The sequence below is a fragment of the Cervus elaphus genome, chromosome 24 (assembly GCF_910594005.1).
Source record: "Cervus elaphus chromosome 24, mCerEla1.1, whole genome shotgun sequence".
Classification (NCBI taxonomy): domain Eukaryota; kingdom Metazoa; phylum Chordata; class Mammalia; order Artiodactyla; family Cervidae; genus Cervus; species Cervus elaphus.
In genome coordinates, this window is record NC_057838.1 from 54,204,468 (window position 1) to 54,222,296 (window position 17,829).

The window sequence follows — 17,829 nt, forward strand, 5'->3', positions numbered from 1 at the left end:
TGAGGCAACAAAGGCACAGAGAGGTTGAGTAACAGATTTCCGACTTGGACCCACTCTCTTTGCTCCTAATTCCACATTCTCTCTCTCTCTCTCTTTTTTTTCAAATGGCCTTTCCTCAGATTTTGTAACATCTTTGCTGTTAAACAACCACATTCATCGCCCCAAATTTCTTCATGAAGATGTGATGTCTCCATTTAGATGTTTGGTCTCTTATGAGAGGCTTGGTGGAACAAGCTCCTTAGCCTAGAGGACTAAGGCATCTGTAGATGGTCCTTTCAATTCCATACACACTCTGTCTGGGGACAGTCCTGAGTCTACAGTGATGAAAGCTGCTGCCTTCCAGTGGCATGAGCTCTGTCTGTGTTTCTGATTCAACTCTTCCCTCAGCTTCTCAGTCACTGTAAACAGCTTTTTTCTAGCCCACTTATATCACTCACTGGCCTCTTTCTCCTCCTAGAACCAGACCTCCTTGAGGATAGGAATAATGCTACATGTGTGTTCTCAGTGCCTAGAATAGCACAGGATACAAATAAGTTACAAATGAATTAATAAAAGTCAAAGTTACAAAATGGGTTCAATCCTGTTTGTTTTAGGGACAGCCATCCCCAATGATGTTGACTATTTTCTCTTTCAATAATTATAAAACTCCCAAGAGGAGTCACCTATTTAATGCTGGTTACAGTTTATGATGCTAAAAAGGCCTCACTGTCAAGGGGTAAGCAAATTCATGGCAGAGTGAAGGGAATTTTACAGATCTGTTTGAAGACTGTGGGTCACAAAAGAGTTGAAGAGTTGTCAGATTCAAGAGGACTTGCCTTCATCACATAAAGAGTGCTGAGGGTCACCATGAATTCTGATTCCTGAGCCGCAGGAAGTTAATTACATGATGTTTTTTTAGTCTAGGAATTAGGACATTTTATGCCCAAAGCTATATTATGTCACCGACTCTGACACTGGAGATGGGAGGTTCAACTTGAAGATATGATCATCAAAAAGAAACCTCATTAAAAAAAAAACCTCATGGCTTCATCAGTGCCTGCTATGGACATCACAGTCAGTTTGGGGGAAGGTACTATCTGGCTCCATTCTTCCTTCAATGGCAGAATAAACTCTTTGCTAAGGAGATTTTGCAGAGCAGCATCAATTTAGCAAGTCTTGGACTTGTTACAGAGACTCCTGCACATTTTCCCTGATGAGGTCAAATACAGACAGGCCCTGAGTGAAGACACTAATGTTTTCTGAGGTGTCTATACAGGTCTGGCCATTATTCCTACCTCTATGACATCCTTCATCTGACAAAGGACTTGTCTTTAAAAAGGCAGTTGCCTACTCTGCTGGGGTTTGCTCACAGGATGCTCTATGTGCCCAGGGGGAAAGCTGGGCACAGAAAAACTGAAGCCTTATGAGCCTGGAATCACCAATGACTGAACATCAACTAAGGGGTAGAACATGGGGCATCCCTAAGCACAGGGCCCACACAACAGATGTTTGCAAGATGACTTCAGGGAGCAGAACGCTCAGGGCTATCTGACACCAGGTAACACTCCCATACAACCTGAGAAAGTCATCTCTTTTTTCAGTTCTTTTCCCACCTTGCTTAGGTCAAAGAGAAACTCTGAGGGTGGTTATTAAACAGCTACTCAACTCCTGAGCCTCCGGCAGGGAACAGTATCTAGCTATTTAATAACATTGTTTCTTTGTGTTGATTTTTGTGGATATTTTCAATTTATGGTAGTGATGCAAATTAATTTAAAAGGAGGAACTAATTTAAAGAAAAATGCTAACTAGGTGATACATGGATCTGGTGAACATCTTGGTGGTGACACACAAATGGCTGCCAGGGTAGATGTGAGTGATGGACTGGCCCCGGGCTGGGGGCGGGGTGCTCTGGCTGACCCTTCCTCACACTGACTGTGAGGCCTTGGTTTCCTCATCTATTAATGAGAACATTCATCCAAAACATCTTTTCTGTCTTTTCCTACTCTGGTGACTTAAAACACTTCTGAAATTATGCCAGATAACTGAAGAGTAGGATCTGGCTTGCCCAGCAGGAGAATCTTATTTCCTGTTACATTCTCCCTGGAACCTAAAACAGTATCTGGGAAATATTAATATTTGGTGCTTGGTAATGTTTGAGTATTTGATAACACTTGAATAGATTGAAAAAGAAAAATGCACTCGCTTTACATATCTGGTGCATCAGGTGAGGATCCCAACACTTAAAGACAGTGATTTTAGCGGCTCTGCAGCAGTCTGAAACAAGGGACCACGGGAAGGAGAGCTCGCCTTTATGGCATGAGGCAAGGTAACACACTCTCACCCAGAGACCTGAGCCTGCCATGTGGCCTTCCCCTGGTATCATCTAAGCTGTGCATTTGAGGCCTTTATCTCTGAATGCAGGGACAAAGATTAATCAGACTCAGATAAACATCTGGACTCAAGTTCCCAAGTTTAGTGGGGTGAGAGGTTAGGCGTAATGTGTCACAGTTGTCTTTTAACGTACTCACTGACCTTTAAAACCCGTCCAAGTTCTGACATGTTAAATCTTAAGATATAAAGCAAAATTCCAAACACAAAATATAAAACACTTTCACAGAATCTTGTCTTCTCCTAGACATCTACTCATAGTCCATCAGACTTGACAAACTAATGTCCTGGTCTCTTCAAAATAAGGATTATTTTTTAAAAACTATAGCAAAAATACTTTGGCCACCAGATGCGAAGCACTGACTCATTGGAAAAGACCCTGATGCTGGGAAAGATTGAAGGCAGAAAGAGAAGGGGACGAAAGAAGATGACATGGTTGGATAGCATCACCGACTCAATGGACGTGAGTTTGAGCAAGCTCCGGGAGTTGGTGATGGACAGGGAAGCCTGGCATGCTGCAGTCCATGGGGTCGCAAAGAGTTGGAACATGACTGAGTGACTGAACAACAAAATAGCAAAAATAATGACCATGGTCACTACCACCATAGCCAACGACAGAAAAGCAACAGCCTCCAATTACTAAGTGACTATCGCATGCCAGGTTCTGTGTAGATGGTTTATATACATCCTCTCATTTTATCCCCCACAATGCTGAGAGTAGGAAGCACTTCTCCCACCTTCAAGATGGAGGAATAAAGATTAAAGAAGTTAACAAATGCCCCCAAGGTCACCTAACTGGTACGTGGCATGGGCTGCATTTCAATCCAGTCCTGCAGGTGTGTCTGGTTCTTTGCCTTCTCTCAGCACTTACTAAGCAGATATTTATTGTGCATCAGTTACACAAAAGACACAGAGTTCACTGTCCCCTTTGACATTCTTTGTACTTCTCCAGAAGTATTCTGACAGCAAGTAACATGCTAACTTTGTAAGTTAACAAGTTATCTCCTTATTCTTACTGGTGTCTTTTAAAAACTAACCAGTGCTGCTTATAATTTTTTTTAATTCTGCAATATGAAAATTCTTTCCAAAGAATATACTCTTGAAATCTGAGTATAAAATGCCAGCTGTTAAAACTAGACTCTTGTAAAGATAAACCAGTTTCTCAAATCTATCAGTAATGATCAATAGCTAAAAAAAAACATAAAGGCACTAAGACTCTCTTGTGTGGAAGTCCCAGGATTGAAGAGAGAAAATAATTAGAAACACAAGCAGTTCACACTCCTTGTCATATCTGTCTCCTCCATAACGTTCCAAGGAAGCAGTTAAGCTTGTCCGGTCCATCACTGAAAGCGTGGCATGACCCTGGGATCATTGCCATGAGATGCTCACCTTTCTCCTCCTGGCCTTGTCTCCCCTTCACTCTGGCTAAGCCCACTCTTCCTCTGTACTCTGCAGCTCTGGCAGCCCTGATGTATAAACAAGCCATGCTATGAGCATGCTTGGCCTGGTTCCTAAAATTCTCTGCTCCCTCTCCCCCCAGATATCCCCATGATGCTCTCCTTACTCTCCCTGCTGAACAGTCCCATGATACACTCTTCATTGTCTTCCTTGAAGAACTCACCATATCTATACTCTCCACTACTACCAGGAAAGGCAAAAAGTCAACATTTCTGGCCAGGACCTCCTTCCAGACTTTTCCAAAAGCCTGCTTGACTATCTCCACGATGCAAAAGTCCTACAATGTCCCAGAGGCATCTCTCCTCCTTCTCCTGACTTGCTGATTTCTGCCGACAGTGTCCCCACCAGTCTGGCCTCCCAGACTGATGTATCTTTCACTCTTCCTTCTTGCTCATCACTCCTGTCATACGATGGCCAGGAGATGTCAGCACTGAAGGCAAGTCATCTGAGTCTAGACAAACTGCACTGTTTATATATGGCTATTTACATTTCAATTAAGTAAATAAAATTCAAAGTTCAGTCCTTCAGTCACGTCCATCATGTCATTAAATCCTTGACAGTCACATATGAATAACGGCTAGTGTGTTGGACAGCACAGTTTTATGGGGGTTACGGCCACGAAAGCCCCTTACAACCAATTCCTTTGGCTTAACATTTACTAGGAATGTCTCAAGGGAGGAAACATTCCCACCAGATGTGAGAGTTCATATGAGTCAGATCCCAGTTCCCCCAACCACCCTACCAGGCCTGGGTCCTCACCTCTCCTTGCTCCCGTTTCTGTGAAGGCTGCTCTGTCATACCCCATTCAGTTGTTACCAACTGCCAGAAGAATCTTCGTAGTCCACACCAGGGACTGGGGCCTCTCATCTAGTGTAAATGCTGACCACCCTTATGATCCCAACTCAACTTCCCGGCCTCACACCTCAGCACCCACAGAGCCTCAGGCCTCGTCTTTCTCATGCTGCCCACTTCGTGTGGGGCAAGCGCTCTCCCACCCGCCCACCTGATGAACTCCTCTCTGCCTTCAGGACTGATTCAAGTGTTACTCTCCCCAGGAAAGCATCCCGCTGCCCAGAGGCCCAGGTCTTCTGACTCCCTTCAGACTCAGAGCCCTGCTCCCAGCACAGTATCTGAGAGAGGAGTAGGGGGTGGGGTTTGGATACATATCTTGAGCTTTAAAAATATTCAGGGTGGAACTTCCTTGCGGGTACAGTGGATAAGAATCCGCCTGCCAATGCAGAGGACACAGATTCGATCCCTGGTCTGGGAGGATTTCACATGCTGTGGAGCAACCAAGCCTGTGCACAGTAATGAAGACCCAGCTCAGTCAGAAAAAGAAAAGCAAAACAAAAAATTTTTGGTTCCAATCCACTCCCACCAGACCTACTCAACTAGCGAACACCCCGCCTGCTAAGAGGCTGGCCTGCAGAAGGCTGCCAGGAAGCTTACAGAGTAGCTCCCATCACATTAAGGGCTGTTTCTTTTCTTTTTTTTTTTGCAACCTATGATGTGAAAAACCCATACTCACTCTTCAAAGAGCACAGCCTTCTTTCCCAACTGCTACTGGCTCCGGCAGAAGCTGAAAAGGAGACTCTGGAATCACAAGTAAGAAAATGACAAAGCATATCATATCAGAGAATATGAATTAAGTGCTAACAGTTGGCAATAATGCGAGGCAGAGCCTGTCCTCCTTTGCAAGGACAAAGTGCAAATATCCTATGGTTTTAAAGCTGCCTCTGGTTCGGGTCATTTCCCCCAGTTAAGCAACCTGCACAAAGGGCAGGCAGGGCATGTGAGATAAATAGCCTAGCCAGGAGGCCATGAAAGTTGAAGAAGCATTCTGTGATGAAGACAAAGTGTGGGACTGAGCTGGTGATCACTATGCTGCACAAATGAGAGAGGCAATAAGGGAAACAGGCATGCTTGGGTGACAGGGGCTTCTGGAGGCTTCAAACTTAACTAAGACCTTCAAACAAAGATTAAAACTCCCCTCTCTGTCTGGGTTTCAGTTCAGTTCAGTTGCTCAGTCGTGTCCGGCTCTTCACAACCCCACGGACTGCAGCACGCTAGGCTTCCCTGATCATCACCAACTCCCCAAGCTTGCTCAAACTCATGTCCATTGAGTCAGTGATGCCATCCAACCATCTCATCCTCTGTCGTCCCCTTCTCCTCCTGCCTTCAATCTTTCCCAGCATCAGGGTTTTTCAAATGAGTCAGTTCTTCACATCAGATGGCCAGACTATTGAAGTTTCAGCTTCAGCATCAGTCCTTCCAATGAATAATCAGGACTGATTTCCTTTAGGATGGATTGGTTGGATCTCCTTGCAGTCCAAGGGACTCTCAAGAGTCTTCTCCAACACCACAGTTCAAAAGCATCAATTCTTCGGCGCTCAGCTTTCCAACTCTCACATCCATACATGACTACTGGAAAAAGCATAGCTTTGAATAGACGGACCTTCGTTGGAAAACTGTCTGGGGTTAGGGCTACCTAAAAGCTCTACTCAGAAAAAAAGAGAGGAAGCTGGAAACCAATGGGCAAATGAATACAATATTTCTACTAGAATGGCAAACAAGAGGGGACTACAAAGCGCCAAAGCAGGGCTGGACAGTGCAGAGATGCTGACCAAGGCACCACAGCAGAAAAATGAGGAGACGGGCAGATGGGTAATGGAAGGTAAATCCACAAAACCCCTGAATTATTCCAGAGGGATCAAAGAGTTAAACAAAAGGGGTGAAAAAAAGTATGAAAGTTCTAGAAGAAAATATGAGAACTCTGAAAAAATCTTTCTCAGTAAGATATAAAATCTAGAGGCCATAACATAAAGATTAATAAGCTGATTGCATAAAAATCTTTTTAAATGACCCATGGAAAGGGATAGCATGAACAAGATTAAAATCTGTTGATACATTATCAGGCAACAGACTAATAAAGGGTTCCTACAAATCAATAAAAACAACAGAATCCAATAGAAAAATGGGCAAAAGATCTGAACAGATAATCGAACAGGAAGGAAATACAAATGACTCTTAGCTAAAAAGATGCTCAATCTTAACCTCATTTACAAGAGAAATACAAATTAAACCTCCAAGGTGATGGTGATCTCTGTTTACCACAGCAAAAAGTGTAACAACAGACAGTGTAGCTGGGGCTGTAGGGTTGCCCTCAGCAACATATAAATTTACATTCCCATCAACAAAATCTACAGATGGCATTTTGGAAAAACCTGCAGCAATGTAAAATACACATACCTTTGATCAAATCATCTCTAATCATCTCTAATCATCTCTAATTTCCAGGAATTTATTTATGCTCATACCTGAACATATGTGAGAATAAGTTTGTAAAGGGTTATTTGTTATAGTATTACTTATCATGTCAAAAAACATGGAACTTGCATGCCCACTCATAAGGGACATGTTAAGTAAATGATGGTACAACTTTATAAACAAGTTATAGTGTATAGTCATTAAATGCAAATAAAACTAATATAAGCCATTACGTATTACAGGTTGGGCATAAAGTGAAATAAATAGGCTGAGCACTTCCAGACAATAATTATATATATAAGCCATTAAAATAATGAAGTGAAGTGAAGTGGCTCAGTCGTGTCCGACTCTTTGGGACCCCGTGGACTATAGCCTACCGGGCTCCTCCATTCTTGGGATTTTCCAGGCTAGAATACTGGAGTGGGTTGCCATTTCCTTCTCCAGGGGATCTTCCTGACCCAGGGATTGAACCCAGGTCTCCTGCATTGCAGGCAGACGCTTTACTGCCTAAGCCACCAGGGAAGCCGTCAGTTCTATTTGTCTCTGTGGCTAATGACCTCCAAGGTACATTGTTAACTTAAAAAAGCAAGGACCAGAAGAGAATGGGTAGGATAACATCTCTTGCATTGTGAGAAAGAGAGAAAAATATGCGTGTTGTTGCTTATGTATGTGTAAAGCGTTTCTGAATGGATGCAGAAGCAGCTGAGAACCACACGAGTGGGGCGGGGAAGGGAAGCTGAGAGGCTGGGGTGGAGATGAGGGAGACTTTTCACTGACATGAATCACACCTCTTGAGTTGCTACCATGTGCGTGTACAGGGTTTTCCCTCTTTAATTAAAAAATACGACATGGGGCTTCCATGGTGGCTCTGTGGTAAAGAATCCCCCTGCCAATGCAGGAGATCCCTGCAGGGATCTCAGGTTTGATCCCTGGTCTGGGAAGATCCCTGCAGGCCAAGGATCAACTAAGCCCATGCACAACTATATGCTCCAGAACCCGGGAGCCACAACTACCAATTCCATGTGCTGCAACCACTGAAGCCTGTGCCCCTAGGGCTTGTGTGCAACAGGAGAAGCCACCACAATGAGAAGACTGCACACCCAAGCTAAAGAGCAGTGCTCACTGCAACTAGAGAAAAGCCCACGCAGCAACAAAGACCCGGCAGAGCCGAGAATAATCAACTTTTAAAAAACAAAATAAAAAATATAAACTCCTCAAATGCAATGGTCTATCCTCCACAGTCCAATACAGTAGCTATTAGCCACATGATGGCTGTTTAAATTTAAACTGATCGAAACTGAGTAAAATATAAAAATCAGTTCTTCAGCTGCACTAATCACTTTTCACATGCTTAACAGTCACAGAAATTCTATCTCCTTTATAGTCCTGGGAAAGGTACTGTTAAGAGGATTCACTCTGTCTTGCTCTGTACCAAATCACTAGCACCTGATTCCCCATGGGGGTTTTTGCTTTAAGAACCAGCCAAGCCCATGGCCCCCTCCCTTGCTTCTACCACCTCGGGCAGCACTATGGCCAAGGAAACTAGGCCGAGCCACACGGGGCCTGTGGACAGAGGGTCAGAGAACTGGAAAATCCTGCTACTCAATCCTCGGGAGAAGGGGCACAGCCGGAGGAGAGGCTGCCACATCAATCAGGGGCTCAGCTGGAAGGCAGGTAGCTTATATACCCTGTGGTATATCTTCTAAAAAATCATACTGGCGAAGAGACAAGGCAATGAAACACGCGCCATGTGCCCTGAGCTAGCCCAGCACCTTCAAAGCATCAGCCTCTGGGGTCAAGATGCAGCTGTGGCGACAGTCTGAAATAACCACCTGCCCGAAAACATGCTTTAAGCCAGGCAACCCTACAGGGATACAAGCCAGTCTCTCACTGGATAAAAGAGAAGCCAAAAGCCACTTGATCCTTTACCTCTAAGGACCCAAGTCTTCAAGCTCTTGGGGAGCCTGGAACAAGCGTTCATTCGAACACTTCTCTACGAATTAGTGCCAGTGTATGCACTGTCCTTGGCTGAGGTCAATTCTCAAAGGTAAAGTGCTAGAAAGAGCATTACAGAAGTGACTATCTTTCACATGACTAAAAGAAATTAAAATAGCCCTCATATGGGTATGTAGTGGCAGAGGCCTGAAATAGAACCTCAGATCCCCAAAACACTCTCCCATTTCTCGAAGCTGTGCTCTGAAGTCAAGAGGAAAAGCAGGGTGGGGATGGGAGGGAGGCTTAAGAGGGAGGATATATACAATTATGACTGATTTGAGTTGTTGTATGTCAGAAACCAACACAACACTGTAAAACAATCATCGTCCAATTAAAAAGTATGCTTAAAAGACTATTTTTTTTAAAAAGGAAAAGCAAGGAGATTACAGAGGGTTCTGACATTTCTAAAGGAGGGAAGTTGGTCTACAGTATTTTCTAACTGCAGGGACAAAGCTGGTGTGAGACAAAAAGGAACTCTCTTATAAACAGCCGACACTTTGATCCTGATAAGATTTCTGGCTTCCAGCATGAGGTCCAGCATTCAGAGCCCTTTGTGAGCTGGTCCCTACCTTCCTTAACCAGAAGCTCTTCCCCAGAGATCTCTGTAACTCGGGAAAATCAGTATCAGGAAAAAACTTCATAGTTAAGAATAAAACACAGTTTTGTTTAGAATTCTATCCAAATAAGTAAAAATCAAAAGCTGTCAGTTCTAAGATCAATAGCAAATATGGAACAAAATAACTGCCACCTATGCTAATTCTTAGAACAAAGAATTAATCTCATGCGGATTGCCTTAAGAGTATGCTAAATCCTTCCACTTCACATCTGGTTGTCACAGTGCTATCATTCAGGGGACATTTTTGCAAAAATATTTTACTTACAGCTTTCCCAGAGGCTTCCCAATCCTTTGAGCTTCAAGTCCCTCCCTTCTCTTCATCAGTTAACAGGTCTCACATTGCCAGACTCCCACCCATTACAATCTCCACACGTCACTCAAGCAGCCCCTCAACATCCCTTGCTGTGATGTCATGAAATTCTGTCTCTGTCAACAGTTATAACTTCACTTTTCAAGGTAAGTCTCATATTTGTAAAATGTCCTTATGTCTTGGGAGGGACAGATAACCAAGACACGGATGCTCCAGGAGCCTGGTTGGACACCAGGGTTAAAAAGAGAGGAGGCATGATGGGGTGGGACCCAAGTGTGTAAGTGGCAAGTCCATCAATGGATATATTCCTGTTATAACTGCCATGTTCCCCCTAAAACCTGGAAACTCCGGGGAATTCGTTACCAGACAGGCTGATAATCTGACCCTCTGGTGGGGGCACCTGAACTAGCTTTGTATTTTTCTCCACTTCCCCATTTTCTGTTGATCTGAACTATACACTCTATCTATCTCCATCTTCTAACAAATCATTCTGGCAGAACTAGGCGTTATCTCCTTCAGTTAACCTTCCCTCAGTCCCCCAGCGGTCAGTAACCTTGACTTCCTCCTCCATGACGACAAGTATTTGTGATCTATGTCTTTTACTGTAATATGAAAACACTGGCTGCACCCTGCACCAGGCTGCAAGCTCCTTGAAGACAAGTCTTACCACATCTCAGCACGTGCCACGGCACTTTAGCGTCACCACGCCGTCCCTCGGGGGGCACTTAGTAGAATACCAAGCGACAAACAGGCAAGCCAGGAATCACAGCGCCGCCCCACCAGCGCCACTGGGGGCTATTTCTTCACTCTGTTCATTATGGTCGCTAACAAAACGAGCATTCCTCATCACAGTAGCTTTAGAGACTCCAGTTCAGAGGGGCAGCTGAGACCCAGAGAGCTGAAGCAAGCTGCCCAGTGGCACACAGCGCTTCACTTCCTCTGCCCCACTCCACTGGAGGCTCACAGTGGCCCACAGCGTGACATGGAAGGCCATGGACAAGCTGGAGCCTGCCCATCCTTCACATGCCATCCTCTTTTATCCTGACCCCTGTTTTCCTGAGAGAGCTACGATCCTGACACAGCATGCTCCTTCACACCCCCAGGGCTTTGGCACAATGGCTCCCCTACGCCTAGCACACCCCTGCTTGGAGGACTTGAGGTTACATCCTTCAAGTCTCGGCTAGGAGACTTGTTGTTGTTCAGTTGCTCCGCCGTGTCTGACCCTTTTGTGACCCCACGGACTGCAGCTCACCAGGCTTCTCTGTTCATGGGATTTCCCAGGCAAGAATACTGGAATGAGCTGCCATTTCCTCCTTCAGGGTATCTTCCCAACCCAGGGATCAAACTCGCATTTCCTACTTGGCAGCTGGATTCTTTACCACAGAGTCACCTGGGACCACCCCACCTGTGAATGCTTCTCTGAGGGTCAGCTGTGCAGTTCCATAACCTACGTTCACATCTCTGCTCTGTCACTACCAGCTATGGGACCTCGGCAAGTCATAGAACCTCTTGGAGCCTCAGTGTGGGGACAAAATCAAATGATGCATGGAGACTGCTCAAAGCAGGGACTGGAGGGTGATGAGTACTCGCTGCGCAGCTGGGAAGCACTGGCCTGCTCTCCCGGGAGGAGCTAGACAGCCATGCCACTGAAACCCTACGGGGCCCTCCTGGGAACAAAAGCCTTTCTGCGCTCCCTCCGTATCTGTAGGAAATAGGTTTCATTCAGCCTCCTTGACTTTCCCTGAGCTCCACAGGGCAGATTCAAACAGGTGCTAATCAGGGAAGAGAGGGGCTGCAGAAACAGAGGAGTAGTCAAGAAAGAAAAGTTCAGCCTTGGGGCAGGGTCCTGGTTCCTCCTCAAGGAACACTCGGAACAGTATCTTCAATCTCTTCCGTGGGAACTAAGGCTCCCACCCAGATTGAGGATGTAACTTCCTGCTGAGTCTAAGATTCCTGGAGCACAGCTTTTACCTCACCACCAACCAAGCAGAAAAAAGCCACAAACCCCGCAGCCCTCACCCCTAATTTGCCTTTTAAAAACGTCTCCCCTCAAACCACTGGGAGGAGGAACCTGTTCCCTTTGCTTGGCCCTGCAATAAATTTACTCTGCTCCCAACTCCGACATTTCGGTTTGTTTGTCCTCACTGTGTATCGTGCACATGAACTTGTGTTCAGAAATACACCTCCATCACCATGCACTGCTGCTGTGCCCAGGTCTGTTCAGATGCTTCATCAGTAGGCAGTTCTCTGTCACTATCTTTTTTTCTTTTTTTCTCTGTCACTATGTTTATACTCCCAGAGTCCAGCCCATAGCTCAGTTCCCAAACTTCATCACATATCAGGCTTGAATACTGGAGTGAGGAGCCGTTTTAAAGCTCCAGGGGATCTTCCAAACCACATCTCTTGCACGCGCCTACATTGGCAGGCGAATTCTTCACCACTAGCGCCATCTGGGAAGCCCCTAGGGGGCCCTATGTCTCAATTAGGGTTTCTCAATCATAGCACAAGTGACATTTGGGGCCAGATTAATTCTTTGTTGTGAGGGGTTTTCCTATCCACTTCCTAAGCACTGTGAGAGTAATTAGCAGTATCCCCTGCCACTAATCAGTGGAGAGAGGCCCCCAAGTTTTGATAAGCAAAAATGTCTCCAGATGGTGCCAAATGCTCCCTAGGGGTAAAGCTGCCCTCAGTGGAGACCCACTTCTACAGGAAGTGAGCCCACTCAACTACAATCTTTATTACCGCAGTTAATCAGTGAGGAACATTTTTAGTCACTTACCAAATCTACTTTGAAAAATTCTTGCTCAGGAATTTTTTTTTAAGGGCACAGTCTTGAAGCTGTTCTTTTTTTTTTTTTTTTTTTTGCATTTTAAACTGGAGGATAATTACTTTATAATATTGTGTTGGTTTCTGCCATACGTCAACATGAACCAGCCACAGATATACATGTCCCCTCCCTCGCAAACCTTCCTCCCACCTCCCTCTCCATCCCATCCCTCCAGGCTGTCACAGAGCATAGGCTTTGAGTTCCCTGGATCATACAGCAAATCCCCACTGGTTATCTATTTTACTTATGGTAAGGTATATGCTCCTCTGTCCATGGAATTCTCCAGGCCAGAACACTGGAGTGGGCAGCCGTTCCCTTCTCCAGCGGATCTTCCTGACCCAAGGGTCAAACCCAGGTCTCTTGCATTGCAGGTGGATTCTTGACCATCTGAGCCACCAGGGAAGCCCCATATGTTCCAATACTACTCTCTCAAGTCATCTAACCCTCTCCCTGACCACAAGTCTGTTCTTTCTGTCAGCATCTCCTCTGCTGCCCTGCAAACAGGATTATCCGTTCCATCTTTCCGGATTCCATATACATACCTTGCCTCTCAACCCTGGCTGCACAATACCCCAGGGAGCTTGAAAAAAAGAAACAAAAACAGATTCCTGGAATTCCTAGGCCCCACCCTCAGAGATTTAGATTCAGCTTGACTGGGGCAGAGGTCAGAGGAGGTTCTAACAGGCAGCCAGATGCACTTGCCCAGAGACATTTCGTTTGATTCTCCCTTCTCCCCCATCCTTTGAATCTGGCAGTGTTAAAAGCCAGTGAGCCATTCAGCCAAAATGGAGGCTAAGGGGATTTGTTAACATCTTCATTCTCAACAATAAAACATTCTGTGCATACTCGATTACTTGGCCTGCAGATGACTTGCCAGAAAGAAGGGAATTTAACCCCATAATCACATGACTTTTCCATAGCCTTATAGATCTAAACAGTGCTATCCTATAGGACTTTTTTTTTTTTTGGCTACACCACGTGGCAGGTGGGATCTTAACTCCCCCACCAGGGAACTAACTAGGGCCCTCTATGTAGGAAGCGCAGCCTTAAACACTGGACCACCAGGGAAGTCCCTTCTATAGGACTTTCTGTGAAGAAAGAAATGTTCTCTGTTTGCTCTGCCTAATATGGTAGCTGCTGGCCACATGGCACATGAGCACTTGAAATGCGGCTAGTGTGACTGAAGAACAGAACTGTACATTTAATTTGAATTAATTTAACTTTAATAGCGATATGTGGCTAGAGGTCACTATAAAGGACAGTATGAAAAGTGCTTATGTCCCTGCAGGGTCATAGAAATGAAAGTTGCACAGCTGCTAAATTCGATACAACTGTGAAACTTACAAAACTTTGTCTTTTTTTGGCGGGGGGGTGGGGGGGGAATAACAGCTCTACAATATTGTGCTGACTTTATGTCTTACAACATCTAAACTCGACAGTCCTTAAATTATCAAATGGGATCCTAACATATTCCAGTAAAGAATCAATTTAGGAGAAATTTTTAAATAAAAAAGTTTTTAAACCTGCAGAACTAGCTTCCCATCGAATTCCAAACACTAGCTTTGAAGGTGACATTCCTCGCCTCTTCTTCTGAACACTCACCACTATAATGACTGATCTAGTTATCAGAATAACCAGAAGCTGGAAAAGCATATGGCACATGGAAGTGGATTTCCACAGTCTGAGCAGTTCACTAGCCTACTAGGATAAAGCATTCATTTGCTTTCCTTTTCTCCAAACCCAGGTAACCTTTGAATCAAACCTCTTACTCCCAAGATAGGCCTGAACCAACCACACACACTGCAAACCAAGGTCATCTCTAGGTTTTTTTTTTAATTCCCTCCTATCACTAAGTTTCATAATCACTTACAACTGCACAAACCACAATTACGCATTCATTCTAGGTAACACAGATCATCACAGAACTAGAAGCTCATAAATTTTTAAAGCTTAAAAAATAGACAATTTATCGCATTGAAAAGGCAACGGATGATATGCAGTTGAAGACATTCTCACAGGCAGGCCTTTCTGAGCACAAAAAATGCTTACCTCTTCTTGGCCTGAACTCCTCTGACCCATCGCTAAGCAGAATCAGTATGAGCCATACAGTAATAAGTTAATAATTCTCCAACAATTCAAAGTAGTGGTCACTCTCCACACTAATAGGTATTTACTGAGTGCTTATCACGTGCTGGGCCCTGTGCTTTACTTTATCTAAATCTCACCACTGCATTCTAAAGCAGGTATTATTACCAGAAGCTGAGGCTCAGAGAGGTTAGGTAACTGGCCCACAGTCACAAAGCTACCCAGTGGTAGAAGTGGGATTTGGACCTCAGTCTCTCTGATTTTTCTGGTGGGACCCCTCAGCGTTATGAACAAATATGTAGTTATAACATTGAGTACCTCACTGAGCCATTCTCCCTGTGATCAGCTGCAGCTCAATGAAGGGAGTTTGGGGTTGCAGGCTTCAGAAATTCTGAACTTATCCTTACTTCAGAAACCACCCCATCCCCCATGGACCTCTCTCTGTCCTGGGGCTTCACCAGGCAGGTGGGAAGAGGAGTCTTGGGGAATACCAGCAATCCTGCCAGCACGACGGCACCCAAGAGGACAAGGCAGATGTGTGCTGCAGAGCTTTCCAAACACCATTATGGGAGTAGAAGGTGGTAGGATCCCAGCTACAGCATCCCAAGGGAGAAAGAAAGAGATTTTAGTTGGGAGCAGGGGAGAAATCAGGGGAGTGTTCTCAAGGGTACAGACAAGTTAGACCCTAAGGGGTAGGTAATGTTTTGTTAAATCAAAAACAAATGGGAGACCAGCCTTGAAGATTCCCTGAGCAGATGATACTAGTGTAGCCACACAAAGCTTAACTTATTTTGGAAGACTCACTTATGTCAGTTCTTGCTCATGTCCCTAGAAATCATATGCAAAATCTGAACTGTTTTCCAAGGTTGATATGAGGTAACTATTGACTAATTCCCTATTATTTAAGAAAATTCTAATATTATAACCAACTACTGTAAAGAATAAACCACCACTGCTTTCTCACTATGTAAGCTGCTTTACTGCAGATGGTGATTGCAGCCATGAAATTAAAAGACACTTACTCCTTGGAAGGAAAGTTATGACCAATCTAGACAACATATTAAGAAGCAGAGACATTACTTTGTCAACAAAAGTCCGTCTAGTCAAAGCTATGGTTTTTCCAGTAGTCATGTATGGATGAGAGAGCTGGACTATAAAGAAAGCTGAGCGCAGAAGAATTGATGATTTTGAACTGTGGTGTTGGAGAAGACTCTTGAGAGTCCCTTGGACTACAAGGAGATCCAACCAGTCCATTCTAAAGGAAATCAGTCCTGGGTGTTCATTGGAAGGACTGATGTTGAAGCTGAAACTCCAATATTTTGGCCACCTGATGCGAAGAGCTGACTCATTTGAAAAGACCCTGATGTTGGGAAAGATTGAAGGCAGGAGGAGAAGGGGACAACAGAGGATGAGATGGTTAGATGGCATCACCAATGCAATGGACACGAGTTTGGGTAAACTCTGGGAGTTGGTGATGAACAGGGAGGCCTGGCAGGCTGCAGTTCATGGGGTCACAAAGATTTGGACACAACTGAGGGACTGAACTGAACTGAAGCTGCTTTAAAACAGTTTATCCCTGAGCCTTGTTCCACTATTTTAGTTTTAACGCTCCTGGTTTTGTCTTTTTGGAGTGTGCACAATAAATTCTTACTAATTACTACTCTGGTAATTATTGGTTTTACTTATTTCTGAACTTTTGACAATTTAGACATTAGAGATTCCAGGAAGAGCGTTCCTAGAGCAGGTGACAAGCTAAAGAAGGGCAGCAGAGGGTGGAACGTGTGTTCACTAACTTGGTTAGAGCAAAGGAAGCAGGAAAGGAAGACACCACGATGCAGAAGGGGAGGGCGGCGGGGTCTCCGAGATCCCAGACTGAAGGGCCGAGGCAGCTGTCAGAGAACCCAGGAAGTACCAATTAGCCATTCCAGGACCTGTTTTGCACCCCAGTCCTGGCACTTTCAGGCTGTGTGGCCTCATGCAAGTCCCTTCTCTCTGGGCATCAATATCCTTAAAGAGGGTACCAAGGATCCCATGCTGGTCCGAAAACCTAATTTTAGAAAAACTAATTTATGCTAGGGACACAGGTTATTAACTTATGTAATTTCTGTATTAAAAACTGTTGTTGATAAAAATTTATTAGTTACAACAAAGTAAGCCCAGTGGTTCAGAATGGGGGCTTTGAGGTGACTCAGTATGTCCTGGGAGAGACCCACCTCTGAATCCCTCTCATTTCTCCTCTAAAAAATGGGCACAGTAGAGGCACCTACCTCATATGGGGCTATTGGTAGGAGTTCACCAGGTAAGGTTTTCTAAGGTGCTTAGGAAGGGGCCTGACACCCTGTTTTTGCTTACTGTATGTCAGCTATTATTAATAAGAAGCTATTTTAAACTCCCAGCCAGGTGGAGTCTGCCATTAGGGATTTCTGAGCCTTGAGGGGTGAGATCTTTTCTTAACCACTCAGGCCCGTGGGCACAGAAAAGGATTCATACAGTGGCTTGCTGGCACAGCCTTTCAGTCTACAACCTCTTCCTCCCTCCCTCAGCCTGGCCTCCTCTACTCCTCTGCGGGTTCAGGGGCTCACAGCCTGCGCGAGCTCTGCCCTGCAGCCAGCGTTACACAACCCGCATTTCCAATACGGCCAGGAAGCCCTGGGGATGCCGGGGATGCCGGGCGGTGCGGTTGGGGTGGTTGGACCAGCAACCTGACCGGCGGGTTGAGCGGAGGAGAGGATGCAAAGGAACTGACGGAGGGTGGAGAAAGGAGAGTTGAAAGGCTGCTGGAGGTAAGTTATGGTTGGGAAGGTCTTGAGGGGTGCACTTGTCTGGGGCAGGATGGAGACGGTGACAGCAGCTGGCGGGGCAGCTGAGCTGTAGCCCTTCCCCAGAAAGTGGGAGGAACGCGGG

At 45.1% G+C, this 17,829-nt stretch overlaps 1 protein-coding gene across 7 annotated transcripts in view; it reads right to left on the reverse strand.

Moving 5' to 3' along the window:
* The window catches only part of ABHD6 (abhydrolase domain containing 6, acylglycerol lipase), a 74,339-nt gene that overhangs the window by 28,849 nt on the left and 27,661 nt on the right, over positions 1 to 17,829 (reverse strand). For 2 of the 7 annotated variants that reach the window (XM_043885303.1, XM_043885304.1), the window contains exon 2: positions 5,354 to 5,418. The exons of 4 other annotated variants lie outside the window; for them this stretch is intronic. The gene's annotated coding sequence lies outside the window, so the exon portion shown is untranslated. The remainder of the gene's footprint in view (positions 1 to 5,353; positions 5,419 to 17,829) is intronic. One more of the 7 variants, XM_043885306.1, reaches the window with a different exon arrangement.